At 40.5% G+C, this 27,263-nt stretch overlaps 1 protein-coding gene and 1 long non-coding RNA gene across 7 annotated transcripts in view; both read left to right on the top strand.

Annotated features, from left to right (window-relative positions):
• The window catches only part of MAP7D2 (MAP7 domain containing 2), a 140,905-nt gene that overhangs the window by 41,664 nt on the left and 71,978 nt on the right, over positions 1 to 27,263 (top strand). The window lies entirely within an intron of this gene.
• LOC115657183 lies at positions 10,212 to 23,109 on the top strand. The gene is made up of 3 exons (XR_004001901.1): positions 10,212 to 10,325; positions 14,073 to 14,075; positions 23,097 to 23,109. It is a non-coding gene; the product is annotated as an uncharacterized LOC115657183 (long non-coding RNA).

Here is a 27,263-nt window from a genome sequence, read left to right as displayed (position 1 = left end):
TTGGATTTACTGTGCAGGTGTTGCTGGCCTGTGGTATGCAGGAGATCAGACTAGATGATCTAATGGGCTTTCTGGCCTTAAATTCTACGACTCTGTTGCCGGGCTGTTGGCTATTCTGGGATATGCACATGCACTCTTGAAACTTTTCATACACAAAAAAGTTAGAAGTATATTGTTTTTGTTCCACATCAGAATGAAAATAAATGTCAAAACCTCTAAAATTTTTGTGAACTGGAATTTGTGTTTTCCAGCCAGTCTTAGTCCAGAGATCTGTCTGGTGCAAAAATATCCTTTTATTTGCTAATGTAAAAATCAAACTTCAGGAGATGTTTCAATTGTATTTTTTAAACTATCTGAAATTACTGTGCTACTTTTTCTCCAAAGTAGCTGCCATTTGATTAAATCAAGATCAGCTACTGAACAGGTTAATAGGACAATGTTCTGCACTGCTCAGTTCCTTTTTTATGTTTTCCTATTTTGTCATTTTTTCTTTTTATCTTTTACCACCAAGGAATAAAGGTTTTGTTTTGTTTTTGTTGCTTTATATCAATGACCTATTAAATATTCCTAAAGCCATAAGTGTAAGTGAGGGTGTAGATTGGGTTTTTTACTTTTACTGTGATTAAACAGAGTTCACTCGAAAGACTTTCTTACTGATCCTCCTCTGCCAGAATGCCATATTTAGCACTTAATTGTAAAGCAGATTCTAAGCCTTATACAACTACTCTAGTTCATAGATTACAAGGTGAAAGTGACTTAATCAATGGAGAGCTGTTCATTTCTGTATGTAAAACAAATGAATATTTTTGATTTGTCTTGGAAATAATTCAATTAATCACAATGGTTTTCTTTCTTTAGCAGTTTGCTACTGGGTAATATGTCTACAGAAATGCCAAAATGTGGCACATGGGGGTACTACTGAAGAATTTGCCAATATTGAGAAATATAACAGACCTGCGGTGATAAGCAATAATTTATTAAAAAAACGTTATTTGCAAAGCTCAGTTTATACAAAAGGAGACTTTTATGGTGTTAGTCATTTTGTCAGATACATCCTTTGCAGGAGAATGTGGTATAATACTTGTCTTAGTAAGTGAATACCCTTGTAAAATATAAAGAACAGATATATGTAATTCTGTATCCTAAGGCGTTTGGATAGGACATAGTAAAGTGCATCTGTTATAATATGTGTTTTTGTAATACTGAAAATAATTAGTTTTGCTACTTGATTATTGGGAGGCCATTCAAGTATTTCGGTATTGCCAAAATATCCGTGTTAAAACAATTCCTTATAGTTTCATAACTGGGTTTGTATCACACCATTCATGTGAGTGTTATAAAGCAGTTTATAAGTTATCTATGCCTGAGTCATTTAACCATCACTGGATTACTGATCACCTCTGGATGGAATATAGTTACTGTTTAATAAAGCACAGAATCAGTACATGGCAGTTTAGGATAGTGGTTTTCAATCTGTGGTCTACAGACCCTGGAGGTTGGCAGACTTTGTCTAAGGTGTCCACAAAAGGTGACTATGGAAATAAAGTTTCAGACCCCAGAAAAGACATTCAATTTTTCTGATCAATCAATAGTATGTGAAAATCCCCACTTACGGGTCAAAACCCAGTAGTGTCGTCATTACCTTAGAAGCCCATGGTTAGTGCCCTTTCTGACGCTGCATCAGATATCTTGCCCAGCACATGCAATGTTTATAGTTGAATTTTGTTCAGTCACTTTTCAGTCTCTCAGACTTCTATGGTAGGGGTCCGCGGACCACAGGTTGAATTTCCGAAGGGGTCTGCACCTCCATTTGAAATTTTGTAGGGGTCCGCAAATGAAAAAAGATTGAAAACCAGTGGTCTAGGGAATACTGTATTCAGCTGAAACTTCAGTGGGAGTGATCTAGATAGGCAAAATATAATTACCCAAACTGGAATTTGTCCAGGACACTGAGGCTAACCTCATCCTCATGCAAAATATGCCATGGAATCTTTTATAACTAAAAGTAGTTGGGACCTATATTTTATGTCCCATTCCACAAACATCCCGTCCAGTAGAATAGCGAGTCTTAGCACTATACTTAAGGAGTCACCTTGATTAAATTGAGTGAATGTTATATGGGGCCAAGATAGTGTAACAGTGGGTGTAACACAAGTCCCTTTGACAGAGATCATCCATAACTTAGATGCTATTGCAAACCTATGTGGGTAAAAATACCAGCTGATTTTAACATTTTTATTTAATATGATTTTATCATACTGCTGCGAACATAATGAAGGGGTTTTGGGGAAGGGCAGGGGAGATCTTCCCCTTTTGGCTACAGAGCAATTTTTAGAGCTGTGCTCATCATGCTGGTGATTTGAGCTCAGGCCTGAGAGATAGGTACTCTTGAGCACAGCTGCTGGGATTTGTTTGACTTTCCTTGGAAAATGCAGATTCATCAAAAACCAAAACTTTTTGCAAGGAAAAGTTTAGTTTTGATGATTTTCTAATTTCGAAAACCTTTTAGAAAAAAGTTGCAAAATTATACATTTTTTTAAATTAATTGTTTTGATTTTCACCATTATTTAAAAAACATGTTTCAGTTAACCTGAATGTTTTTTGTGTTTTTTTTCCTGTTGTTCACAAACATTTTGAGATTCCATCTTTTTTTGGCCATTTGGGACATGGACATTTTTTGAAAATTTCAAAATTTTCACAAGTTGAGAAAACAGTTTCCAGCCTAGCTCTGCTCCTGAGCTGTAATCCAAGTTCTGACCAGCTCCCTCTCGAATGCATAAAATCTGGTTTAATTTCTTTCTGAAAAATGGGAGATATCTACCTCAATGGAGTATTGCAGATTTGGATACAAAAAAGGTGAGTCCAAAGTATGTATTAATACTGTGGTTCAAGAACATTTTTCCGCATAAATATCGTGACCATATGAAGTATTTGATATAACTGTGTTATGTCAGCCTCCATCAGAACACAGGTTTGTTGGAGTGGGAAGAAGAATAATTGACAAGTGGAAATGGACGCTATTTCTAGTAAAGGATTTGCCCTTTAAGAGGATATTACAGTGTAAAAAAGAAGACAACATTATTTGAATATTACAGGGGCTGATTTTTGCATCTTTTTGTAAATTGGTAATTATATTTTAAAAACCAATCAGCTTTTGACATTCAAAACCCACATTGTGTGCATTTGGTAGCCAAATAAAGCTCTTTTTATTTATTTGCAGAATTGGCAGAGTTAACATTCCTACAAAGAAATTGCTGCAGTAAAAGCACAGTTATGACAAGCCAGAAGGGAAAGAGGAAATGAAGAAAATGTGGGGGAAATTATTTTTTAGTTTTCATTTTAATAAGGAAATATACAATTAAAAATTGCATGTGTCACTTAAATCACCAAACCCTTTAGAGGCATATTATAGACACAAATTTAACTCCAAACACACATTAAAAGATATTAAACTGATTACAAAGCTTGCTCAGTCATAAGCCTCCCAATATTATTGTGCAATATGCAGTGTAGTTGTAGCCCTGTCAGTCCTAGGATGTCAGACAAACAAGGTTGGTGAGGTAATATCAAAGCAATCACTCTATATTTGACCCATCAGTCCTCATCCTCAAGGAAACCTGCATAAAGCTTTCAAAAGACAATCTTGGGAGTTAAAATTCATTACTCTGCTAGACACTAAAAATCATGGACTGAACAGAGAGACTGGATTTATGGCTTGTTGCAACAAACTGTAAACCACTAACCCCCTCTTTTGGCCCTATGACTGTAGAGATGTTAATGCGCCACTCTACCTCGAATGCTCCCTTACAATATATGCTAACTACTTATGCTAAATGATCTGTTCCACCTTGCATTTTGTTGAGACCCTGAGAGTATCTTTCCTAGACCTGTTTCAGAGTCGTAGCAGTGTTAGTCTGTATCAGCGAAAAGAACGAGGAGTACTTGTGGCACCTTAGAGACTAACATTTATTTGAGACAGCTCTCCAACCTGAAGCAAATACTCACCAGCAACTACACTCCATACAGCAAAAACACTAACCCAGGAACCTATCCTTGCAACAAAGCCTGTTGCCAACTCTGTCCACATCTCTATTCAAGGGACACCATCATAGGACCTAATCACATCAGCCACACTGTCAGAGGCTTGTTCACCTGCACATCTACCAATGTGATATATACCATCATGTGCCAGCAATGCCCTTCTGCCATGTACATTGGCCAAACCGGACAGTCTGTATGCAAAAGAATAAATGGACACATCAGACATCAAGAATTATAACATTCAAAAACTAGTCGGGGAATACTTCAACCTCCCTGGTCACTCAATTACAAATCTAAAAGTCGCAATTCTCCAACAAAAAAATTTAAAAAACAGACTCCAATGAGAAACTGCAGAATTGGAATTAATTTGCAAATGAGACACCATTAAATTAGGCTTGAATAAAGACTGGAAATGGATGGGTCATTACACAAAGTAAAAACTATTTCCCCATGCTGATTTTCCTCTACTGTTACTCTCACCTTCTTGTCAACTGTTGGAAATGGGTCCTCCTGATTATCACTACAAAAGTTTTTTTTCTCCTACTGCTAATAGCCCACCTTAATTAATTACCCTTGTTACAGTTGATATGGCAACACCCGTTTTTTCATGGTGTGTGTGTGTGTGTGTGTGTGTGTGTGTGTGTATTCCTACTGTATTTTCCACTGCATTCATCCGATGAATTGGGTTTTAGCCCATGAAACCTTATGCCCAAATAAATTTGTTAGTTTCTAAGGTGCCACAAGTACTCGTTCTTTTTCCTAGACCTGAGGAAGAGATCTTTGTAGCTTGAAAGTTTCTCTCTCTCACCAACAGAGGAAGGTCCAATAAAAGATATTACCTCACCCACTTTGTCACTCTCATATTATTGTGTATGTTAGTTAATTGATAAATGACCATTTTTAGGTTTGTTAAAGCAGTTAGTTAGACCAAAGTATCATTTTGCTAACCAGAGATAAATATTGTAGACTACTGACTTTTGATTCCTTTGCATTCATTTTTGTTGCCTTGTGATGGGATGGATCCCCCTTCTGGGGTGCCACCTGATGTACTGGGATTTCATGAGCACCTCTTGCTCAACCAGCCCCGGGGTTCCCTCTCCCTGCTTTGCTGAATTAGGCTCTCTGGCATCTGGCCTCTTGCAGTGCACACAAACAGGGCCACACCCTGCTGCAGTCACAGGCGGAAGCCAGCTCTTTGTGAGAGAACTCCCCCAGCACTCATGTGCACACCCCTTTTGGTGTGTACCATCTTGCATTGTATAGAAAAATCTGCACTGCACAAGCTCATAAAAATCCACCCTCTTCCTCAATGTGAAGAGAGATATGCATGACTTCTTCTCCCCCCGTTAGAAATTACATAAACTGAGTTTTATTATAAACAAGAAATAAGTTTATTAACTACAAAAGATGAATTTAAGTGGTTCAAGGGATAGCAAACAGAACCCAGCAGATTACCTTAAATAAATAAATAAAAGCCGCAGACTGAGTTTTACACACTGGATAGGTAGGATACACATTAAATTCTCACCCTGAGTGATAAACAGGCTGGCAGATTCTTACAGCACAAGTTGCCTTGGCTTTCCCAGGTTTTCTTATATAGGCCAAAGATCTTAGCCTGGGACCATCACTTCTCACAGTTCAGTCTTTGTTCCACAGGTGTTTTCTGGTGTGTTGTTCTAGGGAGAGTGAGGCCCCCTCATGTTGTCATTGTGTCTCTTTTATGTCTTCCCCCCACTTTCTGGAAAGCGTTGTGTTTTTTTTTTCTGAGACCTGTGTCAAACAGTTCCCATTGTGTAGAGCTATCTCTGAGAGGTGTCTATTGCACATGGTTCCTGGGGGTAATCCTTATGCTTTTGTGCATTTCTTCAGTAAGCCACTAACATTGTTTGGCCTCATCCAATGTAGCACATCTGAAATATAGAGACATGGTCAATATTCACAGCTTCAGCTACAAAAATGATAGATGCATGCAAACTGGATAAACCCATTCAGGAAATTATAACCTTTCCAATGATATTTTACAAGACCAATCTTGCATAAAGTCTATCTTAGTTATACCATATTCATATCATGAGCATATTTCCATAAAGAATATGTGATGTAACATCACATGCCTTTTGCAGGATTAATTTATGAACTTTGTATATAACTAGCATTACATACATGTTCTAATACTGTAAAACTGGAATACAGAGGAAGGTTTGGGTGCATGATTAAATTGGCTTCCCACAGGGAATGACTAAGGGGCAATTCTCTCGCTCGCTCGTGCTCTCTCTCTCTGTGTCAAAGCTGTATTATGTTCTATGCAAATAATTTTTGTTGTTGACTAATCTGCCATCTTCAGTTTCTGGTTGACCCGGCAATATTTTGATAGACTGTAGCCACCATTCATTTCTCATCCTGCTTTCCACTGATAACAAAAAAAAATATTTTATGATGAAATCTATCACCTCCAACACTACAATTCTGTTTCATATTGGCATTAACTCTAGTGTCATGGTACTAGGCAACTAAATTACTTTAGAAACTGTGGTTTTGGGCTTGGTCACTGCCTCTCTCTAAGCCTGAGAAGGTGGGTGGGTAATATCAGAAGCTGATCTAATGAATAGGGGTGGCTAAACTTACTGACGCTCTGAGCCGCATACAACAACCTTCAGAAATTCAAGAGACTGGGCACACCAGCTGGAGCAGGGCTTCAGCCCCGTGGTGGGGCTATGGGCTTCTGCCCTGTGGGAAGGGGGACCTCAGGGCTTCAGCCCTGCAGGGTGCACTTGTTGGAGCTCCAGGAATGCAGGGCCTGGGGCTTGGGACTTCAGCCCTGCAGGGCATGCTTTCTGGGGCTTGGAGCTTTAGCCTGGCAGGGAACACCTGATGGGGCTTCAGCCCTACACCTGCTGATGCCCTGATTCCTGGCAGGTGTACCCCGTGGGGCTGAAGCCCCAAGATCCTCCGACCCTGCTGGGCAGAAGCCCCTAGCTCCATCACCCCACTGCAGGGCAGAAGCCCCAAGCTCCCTCCTGGGCCTCCCCGCCCAATCTGGTAGATGGAGAACGGAGGGGATATGAGTGGCTTTGCAAGCTGCACTTTAATTGTAAAAGAGCTGCAGTTTGGCCGCCCCTGAACCTCACTCACCTTGTGTGTCTAATATCCTGGGACTGATAAGGCTACGACATCATCTCTCTAAGCGTCTCAGTTCTAATATTAGCTGTTATACATTACATGCTGTGAAAACTGACACTAGTGTGATGTGGTGGTTATATCCCTTAACATGTTTAAACAGGAAATTTTCATATAACAATACAACTTAAACTGTCTTTTTGGCTAATCCGTATATCACCTTATTCAATAAATTTACCTTTGTCTCATTCAAATTGCTCAGAAGTTAATATGTAAAAGAGTAGTTCTACTCTGAAAAGTGACACTAAAAATGCGATCATGGGGTTTTGCAACTGTTGTGCCTAGGGACTTCTAGATCAAACTTTCCCAATTTAACTATAATGGATGGATGTTTGTTTTTCTAATTGCCAGCCATACTGTGAATGGGTCGAGTTCTCCTCTGGGACTTAACACAGCAAACACTCACTGGAATAGTATCCAAACTCTCAGAATTGATTGCTCTTAGGATATACAGGTGAATGAAACAGTGGAATGGATTTTAAGTGACAAGTTGCAACTTTAATTTAGCAGTGGGTGGAGGTGGTGTACATACCTATCCATCTCCTATATTTGGTCTGCAGAGACTTTAGGCTTCCTCTTCTCTGCCTACAATGGCATGTAGCAGATCTGCACCTGCTAGCTGCAAAGATCTCCAATGGCCAGTGATGGGACACTAGATGGGGAGGGCTCTGAGTTACTACAGAGAATTCTTTTCCAGTTGTCTGGCTGGTTGGTCTTCCCCATGCTCAGGGTCTAACTGATGAGCATATTTGGGGTTGCAAAGGAATTTCCCCCCGCTGGGTCAGATTGGTAGACACACCCCCACCACTGCGGTTTCCAACCTTCCTCTGCAGTATGGGGCACGGGTTACTTGCAGGTTTAAACTCACAGGTGCCAGCTTCCTCCAGGCCCAGAGTGTGTGATGTTGTGAATGGCTTGCCAATTACAAAACCAGTTTCTCCTCCCTTGATTTTCACACCTCAACTGCTAGAACAGGGCCTCATCCTCCCTGATTGAACTACTTCATTATCTCTAGCTTGCCTGCATATATATACCTGCCCCTGGAAATTTCCACTACATGCATCTGAGGAAGTGGGTATTCACCCACGAAAGCTCATGCTCCAAAATGTCTGTTAATCTATAAGGTACCACAGGATTCTTTGCTGCTTTTACAGGTATCTAGAGTGGAGCAGGGCTGGGGAAAGGCCAAGGGAATGGGGAAGCTTCAGCCTAGGAAAGCCCCAGGCTGCAGGCCTGGTAAGGCCTATTAGGTACTGGGTTGCAGGGGCTGCCCACGGGTAGCCAGAGGCAGCAGGTCCAAACCCCTTTGCCTGTGATGAGTGGCTTATACTGCAGTCTGCCCCAGTGAACAGGGGCTAGATGGAGACCAGGGAGTAGCCAAGACTGAGGCGAAGTGGGGATAGTGGGTGGGGGTTCCCCTGGGAGGGGGAGACCCAAAACTGTGGGTACTGCCAGGGGGCAGCACCCAGTTAAAGGGGCACTGGGGTGCTGGGAGGGACATGGGGGCCAGCAGTGGTAGCACATCACCCGCTGACAGAGGGTGCTCCAGAGGGCTGGTGAGCTAATTCCCACAGACAACCAGCAGGAAGTGCCGCCAAGTGAGTCTGCGCCCGTTTACACGGATCATCACTACAGATGTCTCCCTGCTAGACTGGAGCACACACTTCCAGAACTTTACAGCTCAGGGCAAATGGATATCTTGTGAGGCGGTCCTCTATATCAACGTATTAGCTCAGAGTGGTTCATTATGCTTGCCAGCACTTCCTACTGCACATTGGAGCCACTCAATCAGAATGATGCTGGACAGAGGAGCAAAATCCCAAACCTTATGTACCGAACTCGTAAACATATGGACCTGGTGCATATCATACTGCATACAGATCTCAGAGGTTTATCTACCAGGACTGCAGAACACAGTGGCAACTGCCTTACCAGGCATTTCCTCATTGATCACTAATGGCAGCTAAATGATGTATGCTGAGGGTATATCTACACTATGAAATTAGATCGATTTAATATGTCGATTTTTAGAAATCGATTTGATACAGTCGATTGTGTGTGTCCCTACTTAAAACTAATGAGACCATTAAGTCGGTGGACTGTGTCCACAGTACCGAGGCTAGTGTCAACTTTCGGAGCATTGCACTGTGGGGGTAGCTATCACACGGTTCCTACAGTCTCTGCTGCCCATTGGACTTCTGGGTTGAGCTCCCAATGCCTGATTGGGAAAAAACATTGTTGCAGGTGGTTCTGGGTACATGTCATTAACGCCCCCCCTCCCGTGAAAGCAATGGAAAAAATCATTTCTCGCCTTTTTTCCTGGGTTACCTGTACAGACGACATACCACGGCAAGCATGGAGCCTGCTCAGCTCACTGTCACCGTACGTCTTCTGGATGCTGCTGGCAGACATGGTACTGCAGTGCTATGCAGCAGCAGCCCCTTGCCTTTGCAAGTTAGCAAAACCGGTTAGCAGCCATATTGTACTATCTGCTGCTGTCTCTTGGTCCCTCCTGGCCGGCCTCGGTGAGGTCAGTCAGGGGTGCCTGGGTCGACATGGGTGCTCCTGGCCGGCCTCGGTGTGGTCGATCGGGGGCGCCTGGACATAAATGGGAGAGATTCCAGGTCATTCCCTTCTTTAAGTTTCATCTAACGGATATTCAGTCCTGCCTGGAATATCAGGCAAGCCTACCAAAGAACCAGAGAGGCAAACAGCCGCTCTGGGTCAGAGCCCCAGACATCCCGCTTCTATGATGAGCTGCATGCCATTCTAGGGGGTGCCCCTACAACTACCCCACCCCTGTGATTCCCTCCTCCCCCACTCCTCCCGGGCTACCTTGGCAGATATCCCCCCATTTGTATGATGAATTAATAAAGAATGCATGAATTTGAAACAATGACTTTGTCTCTGCAAGTGGAGATCAAAGGGGGAAGGGGAGGACGATTGGCTTAGAGGAAGTAGAGTGAACCAAGGAGGCGGGTTTTCATCAAGGAGAAACAAACAGAACTTTCACACCATAGCCTGGCCAGTCATGAAACTGGTTTTCAAAACTTCTCTAATGGGCAGCGCACCCTGCTGCGCTCTTCCAACTGCCCTGGTGTCTGGCTGTGCTTAATCATTTAGTCTTTTAGAATGGAGTTCTGATAGCACAGATTTGTCTCCCCATATAGTGATCAGATCCAGCACCTCCCATTCGGAAACCTCCAAGCTTAGTTACCAGCTTGGACCTGGTAAAGCTGGCACCACCCAAAAAATTAGTGTTTTGGGGCACTCTGGTCCCCCCAAAAACCTCCCCTGGGGACCCCAAGACCCAAATCCCTTGAGTCTCCCAACAAAGGAAAATAAACCTTTTCCCTTCCCCCTTCCAGGTGTTCCTGGAGAGAGAGACAGAAGCAAGCTCCGTGAATCTAAACAGAGGGACTCCACCCTCTCTATTTCCAGTCCTGGAAACACAAGCACTTCCCTCTTACCCAGAGGGAATGCAAAGTCAGGCTAGTAAATCTAACACACACAGATTTCCCCCTGACTTCTTCCTCCCACCAATTCCCTGGTGAGTACAGACTCAATTCCCTGGAGTTCCCCACTAAAGAAAAACTCCAACAGGTCTTAAAAAGAAAGAAAAATACATAAAAATGGTCTCTCTGTATTAAGGTGACAAATACAGGGTCAGTTGCTTAAAAGAAATATGAACAGCCTTATTCAAAAATAATACAATTCAAAGCACTCCAGCAACTATAGACATGTAAATACAAAACAACAAACCATCTTTGTACTCACAACTTGGAAACAGAAGATTAGAAAGCAGGAAATAGAAAAAATCACTCCTCATAGCTGAGAGAGTACAGGCAGAAGACCCAAGAACAAAGGACTCACACACAAACTTCCCTCCACCCAGATGTGAAAAAGTCTGGTATCCTGATTGGTCCTCTGGTCAGGTGCTTCAGGTTACTTTTTTTTTTAGGTGAAAGAGACATTAACCCTTAGCTATCTGTTTATGACAGCTCTTCTAACTGCCCTGGTGTCTGGCTGTGCTTAATCATTTCATCTTTTAGAACGGAGTTCTGATAGCACAGATTTGTCTCCCCATATAGCGATCAGATCCAGCACCTCCTATTCGGTCCATGCTCGACTCCATGGTCACCAGTGCTGATGAGTTCTGCATGGTCACCTGTGCTGATCAGCTCACTACGCTGGCCAAACAGGAAATAAAATTCAAAAGTTTTGACAGGCTTTTCCTGTCTACTTGGCCGGTGCATCTGAGTTGAAAGTGCTGTCTGGAGCGATGACAATGGAGCACTATAGGATAGTTCCCGAAGGCCAATATCGTCTAATTGCATCCATGCTATCCCAAATTCAACCCAGCAGGGTCGATTTCAGCACTAATCCCCTCATCGGGGAGGAGTACAGAAATTGATTTTAAGAGCCCTTTAAGTCGACAAAAATGGCTTCATCGTGTGGACGGGTGCAGGGTTAAATCAATCTAATGCTGCTAAATTCAACCTAAACTCATATTGTAGACCAGGGCTCAGTGGAATTAGGAATTTGGGGATTGGTCCATCTTTGAGCAGGGGGTTGGACTAGATGACCTCCTGAGGTCCCTTCCATCCCTGATTTTCTAAGAGTCTATGATTCCTCTTGAATAAAGTCTGCTAGTAGGGCTAAATTAGGATGACCAGATGTCCCAATTTTATAGGGACAATCCTGTTTTTGGGTCTTCTTCTTATATAGGTTCCTATTACCCCCCCACCCCCTGTCCCAATTTTTCACATTTCCTGTCTGGTCACCTTAGTGTAAATATTTTTAGTCTCTTTGTGATGTAGGCAAATGACAAATAGTGATTGGGGTAAGATTGCCAACCTCAATTTCACTTCTGACCTCAGCAAGCTGTTTATAATACAATTTGACTATTTTCAAGTGGTGACTTGGCTGAGTTGTATAATAATTAAAAAGATTAGTGGACCGCATTCTTGACCAAAATTAGTGCTTTAAAGCATAGTGGAGATCAGCTGATGAAAAGAGAGAGAACTCCTACAAGTATGTTCAGGGGCTGCGCATTTCCTAAAAAAAACCCTAAGCAATTGTAATGAAAGTTCTACATTCATCCTCAGGGCATCTTGTTACGCCTCATTGCACTTTTTATTGACCTTGAGGTTTTGATGTATTTTGACAGAATACTTAACTATGGTTCCTTAACTTTGTGGTAAACGTAACTTAAATGGAAAGCTTAGTGACCTGCTGTACTCTAACTAGTTCTTTGATTTTTCTCTTGGAATGAGTGTGGCAAAACTCTGAAAATAGTGTGCATGTGTGCGCATATGTATACATACAGTTTAATCTGGGTCCCCTCCCCATGGCTTCACGTTTGTGTTATCCTGTAGCTTAGAGAAATTTCTGTAAATATGCCAAAATCTTACCTGCAGGTAGAGTTTTCTTTTTTTGAGACATGAAAATAAGTGTTAGAGGCACAATTCTCTCATGGGCTAGACCTCTTGGGCTAGACAAACTTAACTTTGTTAATGCTTAGTTGGTCTATAGATCAAGTGCTCATTATTAGATTGTCACCCTGCTTCTGCTAGTATTTTTGTAAATAAATGTGAAGGTTTGCAACAGGAACTCATGAAGAAGCCTTGAATAGGTTACAGGTTAACAAAGATTTAACTTTATTTTGCAATCTACATAAGAACAGACTTCTTTTTTTTTTTGGTGAAAGCATCTCATGATCACATTTTTTTCTTCAAAATCAGAATAGCCAGGGAAATACACAAAACACATCAATTTAACATTTAAGTTATTTATTCAGAACCCTGACCTATATTGTTCCAAAGTGTATCCAGATTATAGAATCATACAAGATTAGGTTTGGAAGAGACTTCAGGAGGTCATCTAGCCCAGCCCCCTGCTCAAAGCAGGACCAACCCCAACTAAATCATCCCAGCTAAGGCTTTGTCAAGCTGGGCCTTAAAATCCTCTAAGGATGGAGATTCCACCACCTCCCTAGGTAACCCATTGCAGTGTTTCACCATCCTCCTAGTGAAATAGATTTTCCTAATAATCAACCTGTATGTTTTTATGCATCAACTCATTTGGATGTCGTAAGTTGTACTTAAAAGTCGTCTCTTCCAGGAATCACACTGGGCTCCCAGAAAGATGGAGTCACTTTGGGTATCCTCTCACCTTGATTACAAATATTCTCTTTTGATTGGAGAGCAGCAGGACTTAAACAATATGGGTGAGATTCTGTGATGCATCTCTAAGAAGTGCAGCACAGAACGCACAGCCATTGGAGGGGCTAGGGCTGTTTATGGTGGCTTTGAGCCACCTTTGTCCCCTCCCAATCTTGAGCTGCTTTGGGGACTGAAGTGGATTCCAGCATAATGGAGACAGCCATCTAAATTATGGCAACCTCCCTGAGCTGCTCCATGTGCCCTGTTAAGCCTGCAGAAAAGACAGAAAGCAGGGGTGAGGAACTCATCCTAGGAAGTCTGTGTCTGACTTTACACACAAAGATGCATACATCCTCTACATGACTGATTACAGCCACTGTGGTATTCATGTTAAAATATTAAACCAGAGAATAATATGACTATTAAAAGGAACCAATATGAAGATGGCATAAAATAAAAACAAAATATTATACACCTTACATTTAGATTAGCCTCAGAGCTATCCAGAGGATATAAAACATTGCTACAGACACAATTTGATTCTTATATTGTCACCTCTCAGCAGCTAGGTTCCCAACACTTTCTGGAATCTCAGCAAGTCCTTGCAGGTGGAATTGCAGCCAGTGATGCTCTTTTCACTCAACGTTCCCTCAGAGTCAAGAGGTGGAATTCTCTTGCCTTCCCAACAAGGCTGTAAAACACTCTTCACTTTGTTCCAGGCAAGATGGGTTGGATCCCATCGTGTGTGTGTTTCATAATACCTCTTTCTGGCTAGCTGATCATGCCAATACCAATTGTGTTGTCTTTGAGATCTGTTCCATGAGAACCTACTAGAAATATCTTCCCAAAGAGCCCCCTTTACAATACTAAAATTCAGTAGTCTAGTTCAAAACTTTCTATTCCTGTCTAATGTAATATATAGCTTATGACTTTGTGTGGAAAAATGAAGTAGAACATATAAAAATTAATTGTTGCCCTAAGGGTTGTGAAGCAAGAAGTTTTCATTTGTGGAATGTGGTTTTGGTGCCTGTTGTAACTGTGGAGCGCAAGGCAAGAGTGCATTCACTCTTTTCTTGCCTCTTTCCCCTTCACTCTTTTTCTGCAGTATGTCACCTTGGAGAGGGCTAAAGTGATCTCAGGTTTGACAGAATACTGACATCTTTCCATGTGCAGAACGCAACATCAAAGGATAAAGACAAAAGATGACTTATAGTCAGTATTTCTTTAACTTCATGTCTGAAAGGTTGTATTGAAAAGAAAAATCAGTTTGATTCAGACTTTCTCTATATGTTTAATCAACAGTGGTGGCTGTCTTACACTCACATACCTGAGTTCTCAAAAAATGTATAATCTAGGACACTTAACACTAAAAGCACTAGTCCTCCACTAGCTAAGCTGAAGATAACTACTCCAGCTGTGGAAAAGGGGCAGGCTGAATAGTCTTTGGGGCATCTCCTAAAGAGACAGGGGGAGAAACACATAATCAGCTGTGCTGGGCCAATGTAATTATTATTTTTTTATTTAAGTGCTCTTTAGATATGGAAGATTGGAAGGCCCCTGCTCTGTCTAAGGACAGATAGGAAAGTAGATACAGGTATGGGGAAGGGGAATGACAAATAGGGACAACTAATACTAGTTAACTAAAGTCACTGTAGACATCACAGCAGAAGTGGGTCTTTAAAGTGGATCTAGAAAGGGTAGAGTCTTCAATGAGATCATGGAGGACCTTTTTGCAGAGGGGGCATGTGGAAGAAAGCACTGAGGCAATTATTGATGTGGACTTAAAAGGCAAGCTTTGAGAAGTGGCCTCTAATTGTGGGCAGCTAAAATTGTATTCCTGGAATTAGAGGTGGGGTTGAATTCATTTTGAATTGGCCAAAAAGATAATTAAGGAACTACAGTTGGCACTGGTGCTATTGTTGCTATACTTATAACATATGCTGTTTATAATATATGTAGTAGTGTAGCTTTCAAGAAAAATGGGGTGAATTAACTGAAGGCATTAATGGAGAAACATCCCTAACAATGAAGGGGGCTGACGTGCACAGAAAAATTTGTATCCTTTTTTTCCACTGGTCTACAAACATCTCTTGCTTTCCCTTAGTAAGTCAGTGGGAAATACTGTTCGTTCAAATAAGGTACAGTAAAAAGAACAAGTTAAACCTGTCTCCTAGTCACAGTTGGATTCACAGCTTTTGCTTTTTTCTGGATCTGTCGGATTTGCTTTTATCCTGCAGTCATTGGTTATGGGAACAGCTGACGAGGAGAAAAGACTTTCCACATCTGGCAACCAACAGATGCTTCTATCTGAAGTCATGAGCTATTCCACTGATGTTGCAGATGAGAGCAGAGCAAACTGGAACTTATTTCAGCTTGCCATTGACAAGAGCATGCCATGCCAGTTAAGGTCAGTCAGTGTCTGACTGCTTATTTGTAGACCATTAGGTTTCATCAAGGGAAGCTTGCAGTAGAGACTAGTGTGTATTCCTATGACTTACATTAAACAATCCACATGCACCTGGATTGCATACAGAAGAGAAAATAAAACCCCTGACATCCTCCCTCCCAAAAAAGTTAAATACTTCAGTCACCACTGACTTAAGTCAATTTATAATTAGGCTTGGCAGAATTTTTTAAATTGATTTTTATCTGTCGCAATTATAAAAATTTTTTTTTTAAGATTTGTATTTATTTTAAATGTTCACAGTTGCGCAAAATTTTGAGGGGCAGACAATAAATTAATGACTTCGAAATTGTGATTCAAAAAGTTAAAGCTTTATAAAACTGTTAAAGCAGAAGTTGCCAATATCACACATCAAAATATACAAAGTAGATATCCTTAAATCAACTAATCATTTAATATTCATTCACTACTCCATTTGTAACAAGCCTAATTCAAAATTCTAAATCACTGGATTTTGACTCTAATAAGTTATCAAACAATATTTTTCTTTCTTTTCCTTTCTTTAGGTTTTGATTATTATAGATGGAAATATATTTTTGTCAGTTTGGGATGGAAGGAAATCAAATGTTTACAGACATTTGCTGATAAAAATATAATCCTTCCCAGCCAATTTATAATAATGGAGGAGAGTGAGGGTTGGAGAGTGAAGACAATTGAGGTAGTGTATTTTTCAATAGTCTCATCTGTTGTTATCTAGGAAGGACTAAAACAAAGGACAGGAGTATCATGCCCTAGGAACTGTAGATCTATTGGAAGGAGTGGGAATTTTTGGAGGAGTTCTTGGAGCCCAAACTCATTATCCTGGTTCTCCAACTTCAGTTTCTGCCCCATTATTCATAATCCAGAGCAAATTGCTGTTTTGACTCAAGAGCACAAGTAAAGCTATTTTTAAAAAAATGTATGATTGTATTAAATTGAGCACAAAACAAAAAATGTAAGAGGTTTTACAGCAATATCCCTGCATGTATGTGCTGTGATTTGTTCAAGGTCAGTGTTGCGTTTTATGAAATGCCACCCGTGATGTGCTCGTTCACCATGTCAACAGGTTTCCAAGAAAGAGTCATTTTGTTATAGATACAGACTTTGTTTTAAACATTTTATGGGTTTTGGAGTGCAAAAACTGGAGCTTCATGTTTAAAAAAAGTAATGTTTAATGACTGAGAAACTAGGTAGAAAAACCTGGAGTTGCATTTTTACTAAAGGTCCAGAATGTAGCATTCTGCAGAAGATGGTTTCCAATCAAGCAGTAGTTTTTGTGAAATAAACTTCTCTATATTTGTGAACTAGTGTTAAAAGGACAATGTCAACTTGAAATTGAGTAATTTTTTTAAAAAATGAGTTGAAAGGAGTTCCCCAGGCAACTTTTGTAGTCTTACAGTCACACTTTATCTTTTTTAAATTAGTTTTCTATCTCAGATGCTCTGTGAAAGAGCCATGCAAACAAATGAGGAAACTCTGAAATTTACGCCTTCATTCCCCAACTGTCCAAAGGTGCTGTCAAAATGCATAAATAAATAACGACAGTGTTGGTGGAAATATTTTTCTACATCCTTCAGTTATAATAATCTTATGTGCTTTATGAAATAAAAGGTTTTAAAACAGAAACATCACTATGTAATTGTTTAAGTACATCATGTCCCTTTGAACTGTATCATGGGTATCATCAGTTTACTATAACATGAAATAAAATTAACTTTGACTTCCACAGTCTGTCACCTCTTCGTGAAGAAATCCAGAAATTCTAAAAGTCACAAGATTACACAGCAATTGTAGATCACAGCACTACTGGAATAAGGAGGGACCCAGTCCTGTAGTTAACTCCACGTGACCAGATTCCCATTTGACTTCAGTGGAGTTTTGCAAGGTGTGGAACAAGTTGCAGGATCAGGGTGTACCTTTATCTATTAAGCATAGACAACTAATACTTCAGATGCAGTTTTTACTGTGCAGTCTACTCTAAATACATGTACAATTCTAAAAAAAATATAGATTGTGTTGAGTTTTTTGTTTGCATTTCAAATCTCAGATCTCAATAGTTTTAAACTAGTAGGCCAAGTTAATACTTTAATGTTGTCAGTCAGTCTCCTCGACCAACTTTTAAAATAAATAAGTATACTCTTGGTGTTGTGCTAACAGAGAGATGGTGTATTAAAACAAACAAAAAACAAACAAAAACAAAAAAACCCCACCATATTCTTTTCCATCTCGTTGAGTACAGATTGTGTCAGTGTGCACAAAATGAGCTGAAAGTGGAATAGGGATTTAAACCTGACATCTACGTTTAATATAGCTTTGTGAGAGAAGAAAGTTCTAGACTGGAAGCTCTTTGAGTCAGGGACCATCTCTTTGTTTTGTTTGTACAGGGCCTAGCTCAATGGGGCCCTAATCCATGACTGGTGCTCCTAGGCACTACCAGAATACAAGTAATATACAATAATCAAAATATTGCAGATCTTTTCCTGTTCTTCTCCTGCTTTCCTCAGAAAATATCCAAAGGAACAAAAGACCTACCATCTTATATAAATTGTGAAAAAGTACTTCTAAGCTTGGGTGTAAGAGAACAGTAAAGAGCACTCTTGTTTTAATTAACTGAGATATGATATGTTATGTAGTTCTGTTATCATTTTCATGAGGAAATAACATGCAAATTGTTCAGTGCCAACCTCTATTCAGTATAATGGATTAAATGCAGCCAGATACCCCCTTAATGTTTTTGGTTATGGTTTGCTAGAAAGCTGGATGGGAGTTGTTTTTTTAAAGCCTCTATGCAACAGGGTACCTACGAATGTGCTTAGTCCCATTGATTTCAGTGAGGCTAGCCCACAGTAGCATTTAATTTCTGAATGGGGGACAGGGCCAGCTTTAGGAAGTGTGGGGCCCAATTCGAACATTTTCGTAGGGCCCCAGCAGGGATGACTAAAAAAAAAAACAAAAAACGGTGAAAAAAAGCCTTTCATTTCTTAGCAACCGGTTCCCTATAAAAAGTTCAGATTTAAGGGATGTGCCACAGTGTGTATTTTTGTACCAGTAGGGTTACCATACGTCCGTATTTTCCTCCTGGATGGCAATTTAAGAACCAAAAAGCCTGACATGTCCGGGAAAATATGGATGTATGTTAACCCTGCCTACAGTTCTTTTTAAAAAAGATGGGCCTAAACTAGAAATTAGCTCCGTTTCACATGTGTGGGTCCCCGCCACTCCCTGGGAGTGTGCTAGGGTGACCAGACATCCTGATTTTATAGGGACAGTCCCGATTTTTGGGTCTTTTTCTTATATAGGCTCCTATTACCCCCCACTCCCTGTCCTGATTTTTCACATTTGCTGTCTGGTCACCCTAGGGTCTGCACATGTGTGGGTCCCAGCTGCTCCCTGCTCCTCTTATTGAAGCAGGTGTGCAGGGTTACTGCCTTGGGAACTGCAGGGCACCAGTGGACATGGGGCTGGCTGGAGGCAGGACAGGGGCTGACTTGAGGTAAGGTCTGGCTGCAGGAGGGCAAGGGGTGTGGGGCTGGCTGGAGACGGGGTATAGGGTGGGCTGGCTGGCTTCAGGCAGGGCCACAGAAGGGTGCGGCATGGGTTGGCAAGGCTGGAGACAAAGGAGTGCAGAACTGGCTGGCTTCAGGCAGGGTGGTGCAGCAGGGGTTGGCTGGAGACAAGGCGGGGGTCCGGGGCTGGTGCGGACAGGGCAGGGCAGGGGGTGCAGGGCTGGTGCAGGAAGGGCAGGGGATGAGGTAGGGGCTGGCTGGAGACAGGCTAGTTGCAGGCAGGGGATGCGGGGCTGGCTGCAGGCAGAGGCTGGTGCAGGCCGGGCAGGAGATGCAGGGCTGGCTGCAGATAGGAACTGGTGCAGGCAGGGCAGGGGGTGCAGCAGGGGCTGGCTATGGGCAGGGGGTACAGGGGGTGCAGCCCATTCTGTACGGTGAGTGCCCCCTCCCTCCCCAACCAGGTTAGCAGCAGCAGCCCGGGGCTCGGGGGCTATTTAAAGGGCCTGGGGCTCCTCTGCTTCTACCTCCCTTGCCCTTTTACATAGCTGCGGGAGCCCTGGAGAAGTGGCAGGGCTCCAGGGGCTGTTTAAAGGACCGGGGAGACAGAGGCAGCTGGAGCCCCCGCTCCCCCCCTACCCCAAGACTCTGGGGGCTATATAAAGGGCCTGGGGCTCCAGCCCCTGCTGGGAGTCCCAGGCCCTTAAAATTGCCCCCTGGGGAAGCCAGGCCACCCTGGTACAGTGCACCAGCTCTTGCCTGTATACTGTACTGGGGCTTGGGTGTGGGGCCCTCTTAGGGGCGGGGCCCGATTTAGGGGAATTGGTTGAATTGGCCTAAAGCCTGCCCTGATGGGGGACTACACAAAAATGAGAAAGTTAGTTAAACAGAAATAAAAGGTACAGCGTCAAAAGTGAAATGGCTGCAAGCTGCATGGAAACCTTTTAAAGACACCATAATAGAGGCTCAATTTAAATTTATACCCCAAATTAAAAAACATAGTAAGAGGACCAAAAAAGAGCCCCGGGGCTAAACAACAAAGTAAAAGAAGCAGTGTGAGGCAAAACGGCATCCTTTAAAAAGTGGAAGTTAAATCGTATTGAGGAAAATAGAAAGGAGCATAAACTCTGGCAAGTGAAGTGTAAAAATATAATTAAGAAAGCCAAAAAAGAATATGAAGAGCAGCTAGTTAAAGACTCAAAAAGTAACAGCAATTTTTTTTAAAGTACATCAGAAACATTTTTAAAATACCACTCATGTTTCCAATTTAGACGATCCATAGAGCTTGTTTACACATTAACTAGAACAGTATGAACTAAACTGGTTTTAATTCTCACCTTTAAGTATTTAAAGGTAAATCGGTGTGTGAACACTTTTATTTTGGATTGCATCCCTCTTAATCTGAAATAAGTGTCCACATACAGACTAACCCAGAAATAACTAAAACTGTGAATTACAACTGAATTAGTTCATTCTATTCCAGTTTTTGTGTAGACAAACACTTAGACTTAAAGAAATCTGGGTATATTTTCCCCAGGATTTTTTTTGACGTGTGTGTGTGTGTGTGTGTGTGTGTGTGTATGTACAGAAATTATCACCTTGTGGTGTCTCCAGAAAATTAAGAATGAAATCATTTTATAAGCTTTCTCTGTAAAGGATGATTCGGTAATATCTAGAGTGAGTGTAGACTGCTTTTGCCACCAGCAGAAAATCATCCTAACTTTTCCTTTAATGTGATGGCAAAATTTTAAAAAGGGCTCCAGCGTACTGAAATCTTAGACCATAGCTTGTCAATCTAGTGGTGGCAGGAAAACTCTCTAGGTGGAGGAGAAACATTCAGATTAAGAGGCTGCCAGTACTTTAGAGGCATCATGCTAAGCCCTTGATTACAAAGAAACCTGGTTCTTTAGCCGAAAGAAGACAGAACATTTGACTTTCTGAGTAGCCCTCTGAATAAGTATCAGCCCTGGTCAGTTTGTTAAATTACAATATCAAAAGCAATTATGTAAGGAAAATAGACAAGTATGTTGTTGGGTTTTTTTTTTTTTGTAAAGTAGTATAAATAAAATGAAGTATTCTGCACATCCAGTTGCAGATCAATACTATGTCCACATGGGGGCTGCAGAAGACTGCAGAATGCACTGGCTTTAGAGATTCTACTAAGGCTGTTGTTAGTTGGACCATAAGAGCAGCTGTGTGAGTTCCTTTACCTTCCCTGCCTCCCACATATTTTAGCTACATCCCTAGGAGTATGTTGTAGTAAAGAATATGGTAGAACAAATGAAGAGGACTCTTATTCTCCTTTCTCCTTCTTCCCTCCCCAGAATGTGGATGCAAGGTGCTTGCACTGTGTTCAGCACTACATGCTGGCAGAGCCAATTAATCCTGATAGCAATCAGTTTTTGACACCTAACTGTGGAGTTACAGTTTCTAGCATAAAGGTCAAAACTCAGAAGTCTCAGTAAATGGGGCACGAATGCTTGGGACCTCTACATGCTACTGTAATCCTAATAAACAACAGTAAAATGTAATAAATGGTTTGATTTTTATAAAACCTGACTATTTTAAATCCAAATATATTTAGAGTACGTTTAATATAAAGAAATTAACTCTAAGTTATATAGTAAAACTATGCTGCTGCTGCTTGTTTCAAATAATAATGAACGTAAGTCCAGATATAAAAATCAATTGATCTTCACTGCAGATATCAAATCCCTACTATATTGAAGTGCATGTTCTAAGAGGGCTTTTATTGAGACCCAGGCTGAAGTCAAGAGGTGGAGAAGCAAATCAGTGTGACTATAGGTACTCCACCGGGTTGCCTGGACAAAGTAACTATATTTACAGATTTTTTTTTTATGAAGTTGACCTTCTGTGAGACCTTTTCTTCATAGGCCATGGCACAAGGCAAACTGGAGCAGACTAAACAGAAGGTCTGCTGCATGTCTTCCTTCACATCCTTCAAATGTGTTATTCTGTTTGTATTGTGGTAGGGACCAAAGGCTATTCAGAGCTAGGGTTCCTCTGTGCTAAGTACTGCTTGACTACATAAGAGCTTCCAATCTAAGGCCCCAGTTCTGCAGAGATTTACATACTTGATTAACTTATGTGAACTTTACTTCAGCCCAACTGAAGTAAATGGAATTACACACAGTCCATAAAATTAAGAAGGTGCATATATCTTTGCAGGATCAGTGTCTAATTCAAGACAAGTGCAACGAGTGAGTGTAACAGACAATAAGAGGGAGTTTTAAGTGGAGGAGGGACAAGGATAGCAATAACACGTGGTTCCATAGACTGTGTGCTCTGCTTGATGGTTCTGAGTAATTTTTAAAGTTTTTTTATTTTAAAATACATATAACATATGGAGATATACCTATCTCATAGAACTGGAAGGGACCTTGAAGGTCATCCAGTCTGGTCCCCTGCCTTCACTAGCAGGACCAAGTACTGTTTTTGCCTCAGATCCTTAAATGGCCCCCTCAAGGATTGAACTCTCAACCCTGGGTTTAGCAGGCCAATGCTCAAACTACTGAGCTCTCCCTAGGGGGACCAGATGTCCTGGTTTTATAGGGATAGTCCCGATTTTTGGGTCTTTTTCTTATATAGGCTCCTATTATCCCCCATCCCCATCCCGATTTTTCACACTTGCTGTCTGGTCACCTTAGCTATCCCCTCCCAATATAAAAAAAAATTAATAAATATTAAAAAAGATTAATAAATATAAATCAGCAATCCTGTGTCCTAGCAATCCCAGCTGGCCTTTAGCTAAATTGGCTGCTTATTTTAGAAAACTAAAGCATTACTTAGGATCAGTGATTATTCTAGTCCTCTAAAGCAATTGATTTTTTTTCCCCTTCCTGGAAGATGTTGACTTGGGCTGATCTCCATTCATCTTGTTTTAAAAGATGGATGTGCCCCAAGAGACTGTGTGAGCAAGTAGAAATCATGCACTTAACTTTTTTGGTATTTCATTTGCTTAGGGAGAATATGAAGGTGCAACTTTCGTGAGTTGAGGGAGCAATACTCTGTTCTCAAAATATTGTCTGTGCACAACTTTATCCCACTGGCCCAGAGCAGCGATCTGCGGCCAGTGGGAGCCGCGATCGGCCGGACCTGCGGACGGGGCAGGTAAACACACCGGCCCGGCCTGCCAGGGGCTTTCCCTACACAAGTGGCTACCCCTGTTGGAGAAACCCTGATCTAATTTCAAGACTAAACTGGCTGGTGGCCAATTTGTATCCATTTGTTCCTGTGCCAGTGTTGATCCTTAACTTAAATAACCCTCTCTCTCCCTTGTGTTTATCCCTCTGATGTATTTATTGAGAGCAATCATATCTCCCTCAGCCTTCATTTTGTTAGACTAAACAAGTGAAGCTTTTGTAAGTCTCCTCTTATCATCCTAGAAGCCTTTCTCTGCACTTATTCCAGTTTGATTTCATCTTTCTTAAACAATGGAGACCAGAATTGCATACAGTATTCCAAATGAGGTCTCACCGTGTCTCGTATAATGGTAATAACACTTCCCTATCTCTACTGGAAATATCTTGCCTGATGCATCCTGGGATTGCATTAGCCTTTTTCATAGTCACATCATATTCGTGGATCATAGTCATCCTGCAATAGACCAGTACATGTAGGCTTTTCTCTTCTGTCTCCTCCAATTGATAAGTCCCAGCTTACAGCAAAAATTCTTGTCATTAGTACCTACGTGTATGATCATTCAATTTGAACTGTTAAATTTCATCCCGTTTCTATTAGTCCAGTTTTCCAGGTCATCCATTTTGTATGATATTTTGGTCCTCCTTCATATTAGCAATACCTCCCAACTTGTGACATCTGCAGTTTTATTAGCATATGCCCACACTTTGTGTCAAGGTTATTAATGAAAATGTTAAATAAAATTGATCCCAAAATCTTGAGAAATTCCACTAGTAATCTCCCTCCAGCCTGACAGTTCACCTTTCAGTCTGACCTGTTGTGGTTTCCCCTTTCCTTCTGTTGTCTGTAGAGTTCTTCTTAGTATTTTTATCTTCAGGAAAGCTCTTTCTTTCCTAAGGCTTCATGTCACAGCACCCTGAGAAACAAGGAACTATTGAAACCAAAGGAATTTATGGTCTTTTCTGTTAATTTTTTAATGACAATTCTGAATTCCTTTCTTATAAGAAAACCTAATATTTGTCTTATTGTATAGCTAAGTTTTGTTATCTTTTATGTTTGCAAGTAAATATTTTGACCAGTTTGGCAATAGTACTCAGGTATTCGTATAAGAGTTAATGTTGAAAGTGTATGTTCACATATTACTGATTGTAGGAATATTGTATAAAATTGCTAACTTTAAATTATTAATTTGATATTTGATAATACAAGCTTTTTGATTTCTTGCTCATTTTATTAATGTTTTGAAGTTATTTAGGACAGGTTAGAATAGCCAGAATATTTTAATTATTGTGAATTAGGATTATGCTTTTATAATGAACCTGGAAGTTATTTAAAAGTAGAATAAAATTGGGGGAAGCCTTCATCTCTTCTCATTGTAAGAAGAAAGAAGACGAAAGCTTTAACTTAAAAATTAACTAGAATTCTGGAAGATAATCACCAGTTATCTCATCCTGTTGTTAAATGGTTCAAGAAGAAGTAGTGACAGAAAATTGAGCCAAAAGACTTTTCAAACAATTGTTAGAATATATTTTAATTAACAGTACTAAAAAAAATTAAGTCCAAAATAAAAGGGTTTGCAACTGTTGAAGAGGTGAACTTATCTAAAGCTTGGTTGCCACCTGTTGGATGAATAGAAAACATGAAATGACATTTTGACCTGTTCAGTTGATGAATTTATTACCTGCAGACAAATCTGAGTATGTCCCAAAATTTTTAACTGCCCAATGGGATGATGTTAGATTGAGCGATTGATCCCTTTTCAGAGTTGGGCCAACCCTTCCATATAGCTGAATGGAAGGATGTTGCATAAAAAGTTTTGCAAAATCTGAGTTAGTTGTTCTCTCCACATAAGAGGGTCCACTGATTCTCTTAATTGAGAGATCTAGTCCAGAAGTCCTGAATACAGAAGCATCCTGATCTCAACTCAGATGAGCGAATCCTATTTATGCAAGAAGTATGCAGTGATTCTGCTCTTCCAAGAGAGAGAGTTTCTTTTAATTGAAAGTTCTTTTTGGACAAGAACCTGAGTTTTGGAACTTCAAAAGTCCAAAGTCCTAAATATAATTAGGACATACAATTTTAGTCTCAAAATCTGGGAACGTTGGTAAATATTTCTAAGTTAACTTACTTCCTTGCATATGTCTAAGATGTGTTTAATTACAGAGATGGCACCCTAAATTCTGGTTTAAATTAGAGGTAAGGGCTCTTCCCAAAATAAATATGGGAGGGTTGTTTACCTTCAAATGCTCCTAACATTTAGGTCCTCATCTCTCCTGGATAAGCATCCCTTTTATGGCCTATTCATAGCTAATAGGGTTCTGTTTAACACAGCATAGGAGCCTTCTTTTGTGAATTTCTGTGCAGCTTGTTAAGAGATGGATTAACATTTCTTCTAGGATTAAACATAATTGGAGACCTTTGTGGGGTTACATTTTATTTCCAGTTAAGTTCATGTATTGGCTAAGTATCAGAGCTTCATTGTGGGAATTAAGCAGAGAGAGAGAGGGACGGCGTGGACTGTCCTCTTACATATTGGAATATGGTGAGGTGTCAAAAGGGCACCATTTTATACTTATTAAGTTTGCTGATCACCAAACTCCTAGTGCATTGCAAATGCCCTGAAAATCTTTTTGATAAAGAACATTTGGCCAGTGGTTCAGGATGTCTCATGTAAAGCTTAAATAAATATAACTTGAATTTTTTAAAAAAATCAGTACTATAACCTTATGTAAATATCGCGTGCTATCAAAATGGATGCTGAAATATAGTCACCACTTCTTGACTATCCACATTAACATAATCCTCTTTATGACAAATAAAATACTGTGATTCTTGTGTGTTTGGAACTACAGCTGTCTGAAACTTATTCAAACTATTTTTTACACAATTTTTTTGGTCAAAATAGTATTTTCTGTGGAAAATATTGATGAAATTTTTAAAGTATTTATTATGGAAAAAAAAATTTCAGCCATTCAAGTAAAAACTGGACTGGACAAAAATTTTAATTGTTTGAAAGCCCAAAATGTTTCTGATCTTGGATTTTCAGTTTAATGAAAAACCTGAAAAAAAAGTATAGGAATAAGTTTAACAGTTATTTTGTCAATATTTTTCATGGAAAATTTAGGGGGGAAAAATCATGACCATCTCTACTTGACACATTGTTACTTAACTTTTGCAAGATTTTCGGCAATATACCAGAGTTTGAAAAACTATTTTCTTTTAGCTGACCTGGGACTTTGGTCAGTGTTGTACTAAAATACAAAATTCACAGATACTTTCCTTATGACAGTCTATAGTATGTCTTTTATTCCTAACCCGTCTGTTTCTGAAGTGTTGAATCTTGTGAATATAAATTTGTATGTCATGGTTTCTTGGCACATCTTGTAAGATGCTGAGTATTGTTATGGCGGGAATCACCGCTTGGCAAAGTTATGCATAATCCTACAAGTTCTTTTTCTTAGATTGCAATACAGTTTTTTGTCTTTGAAAAATGGTGTATTATTATTTTACTGTGCAGTACTACTTGGACAGAAGCTATGGAAGAGAGCAGAGAGTTTGCTTTCTGCTTTATTCTCTATATTTGGAGACAATTCTTGGACAGAGTAACTTCCTGGAACTGGACTTTGATGTGTGGGCTGAGATTTCTGGAAGAGTGGATTGCTTGTGCGTTGTGGGTAACTACCTGTCTACCATGACTTGTGTATGTGCGTGAAAATAAAGCAAGTTGTATTTAGGATATGCACTGAGTCCACATCCCAGATTTTCTCTTACATT

Source organism: Gopherus evgoodei, chromosome 1 (genome assembly GCF_007399415.2).
Source record: "Gopherus evgoodei ecotype Sinaloan lineage chromosome 1, rGopEvg1_v1.p, whole genome shotgun sequence".
Lineage (NCBI taxonomy): Eukaryota > Metazoa > Chordata > Testudines > Testudinidae > Gopherus > Gopherus evgoodei.
This window is presented reverse-complemented; position numbering and strand designations above follow the sequence as displayed.